Below are 2,553 nucleotides of genomic sequence, written 5' to 3'. Positions count from 1 at the left end.
TTATTCCACCCGAAAAGTTCGTGCGCCAGCCCAAAACCGAAATACGTCATTTTGAGCCCCTACGCAGTACTGAATGGCCGAAATAACATCGTCGGTGATCACGAAGAGATTTATAGTTTTACCATATACATACAATGTGCGAATTTCGTCCAATTCAGAGACTGCATCATTCCGCCCAAAAATTTCGCGCGCCATCCCAAAACCGAAAAACGACATTTTGAGCCCCTAAACAGTTCCGAATGGCCGAAATAACATCGTCGGTGATCACGAAGTGATTTATTGTTTTACATATACATACAATGTGCGAATTTCGTCCAATTCCGAGACTGTATCATTCCACCCGAAAAATGAGAGCGCCAGCCCAAAACCGAAAGACGACATTGTGAGCCCATAAACAGTCACGAATGGCCGAAATAACATCGTCGGTGATCACGAAGTGATTTAAAGTTTTAGCATATACATACAATGTGCGAATTTTGACCAATTCAGAGACTGCTTCATTCCACCCGAAAATTTCGCGCTAGCCCAAAACCGAAAAACGACATTTTGAGCCCTTAAACAGTCTAGAATGGCCGAAATAACATCGTCGGTGATCACGAAGTGATTTATAGTTTTAGCATATACAAACAATGTGCGAATTTCGTCCAATTTCAAGACTGCATCATTCCACCCGAAAAGTTCGTGCGCCCGCCCAAAACCGAAAAACATCATTTTGAGCCCCTAAACAGTCCCGAATGGCCGAAATAACATCGTCGGTGATCACAAAGTGATTTATAGTTTTACCATATACATACAATGTGCGAATTTCGTCCAATTCGGAGACTGCATCATTCCCCCCGAAAAGTTCGCACGCCATCCCAAAACCGAAAAACGATATTTTGAGCCTCTAAACAGTCCCGAATGGACGAAATAACATCGTCGGTTATCACAAAGTGATTTATAGTTTTAGCATATACATACAATGTGGGAATTTCGTCCAATTCGGAAATTGCATCATTCCACACGAAAAGTTCGCGCGCAAGCCCACTTCCAATTTGACTATTTTGGGCTAAGAACTCTTAAATGGGCCCTAATTGGACCCACTTCCATAAAACTTAACCTTTTTGGGGCTTATAAGCCTAAAATGGGCTAGTTTATCTAAATGGGCCTTATTGGGCCATAACAACTCTAATTAGCCCTAATGGGCCATAAAACTCATTCCTTGATGTATATTAGGCCGTGAATTACTCTAAAAGGCCCAATGGGCCGAAAACCATCCAATTGGGCCCATATTATGGACTCAAGCACAAAAAGGCCCAAACCATTCTTTCCCTTAGCCCATTCTCGGCCAACAAGAATAAAAAAAAGTAAAAAGTAGATAAATAAAAAGGAAGAAATGAAGAATTATGAGGGGAAGACACCTCATATTTGTCCATTGGAAACCCATGCACAAATCCCATACTTCCATGCATGTCAACTCAATTTATCTCTCTTCTCCCTCTCCTTTCTATCTTCGGCCGAAGACACACAACCCACACACACATTTCATCCATCTCTTTAAAACAAACTCTCTCAAGAATACCTTCATTCCTCCATCAAAATTTCGAGATCTAGGGCATTTCAAGAGGGTTCTTCCATAAGAAATCATCATTCTTGGTAAGTTTGTGCTTAGATCCATGATCTAGTTTCTTTGTTTTATAAAAAATTCTCTTCTCAACTCATGCAAACTCATGATCATCCTAGAAACATCCATAAGTTCGAGATCAACCCAAGAAAGCTTGCTAGGGTCGAAAATAGCATCAAACTCTTCCATTCTTTCTTCAAAACCGAAAACAATAAGCAAAGGTGAGTTCATACCCCTCTATTTTCGGTTTTAACAAGTTTTATGGGGGAGAATACAAGTAAAATGTGTAGATCTATGTGTATATGTATGTTATGTGTGATTTCATGTGTTTATGTGGTAAATATGTGCCAAAAAGGAAAGAAATCTCGAGATCTATGGCTCAAGGACGAAAATATACGTGATCTAGGATGTATTACATTAAACAAGTCAAGAAAAATTATCACCTAAGGTTAAAATAAACATGTTACAACATAAAACTCATTTTTGGGCTATTTTCGTCAAATAAACAAAAGTTGGGTTAAAGGTTGTCATTCACGGTTTTATAAGGACCCAAAGGGTCAAAACAGTTAAAATAGAAGTTTTTACGAATATTATGCTCTTCAAAGGGCTATAAATGTAAATTGTAGCCTATTGGGCCAAATTTATTGGCTTTTCGGCCCATAGGCCCAAACTTGCGAAAACAAATGGGTTTTAAGGGACTGAAATGGTAAATTTCTCAAAATAAGTGGGTAAAAAGGTAAATAAATCTATTTCAGGGGTTAAAATGACTCTTTTTGCCAAAAAGGATAAAAGATGCAAAGTTTTTGGATTTTGGGTCAAATTTGTAAAAGTTGCGAAAAGTTTGGACTATAAATGAAAATCTTTTTACTAAAAGGGATGAACCTGCCAAAAAGTAAACTTTAGGCTGAAAACATTATTTAAATAATTCTATGGGCCAAAATGTCAAGAAA

This window comes from Lactuca virosa, chromosome 4, assembly GCF_052849685.1.
Source record: "Lactuca virosa cultivar CGN04683 chromosome 4, Lactuca_virosa_CGN04683_v6, whole genome shotgun sequence".
NCBI classification, from domain to species: Eukaryota; Viridiplantae; Streptophyta; class Magnoliopsida; order Asterales; family Asteraceae; genus Lactuca; species Lactuca virosa.
Note: the sequence above shows the minus strand (reverse complement) of the source record.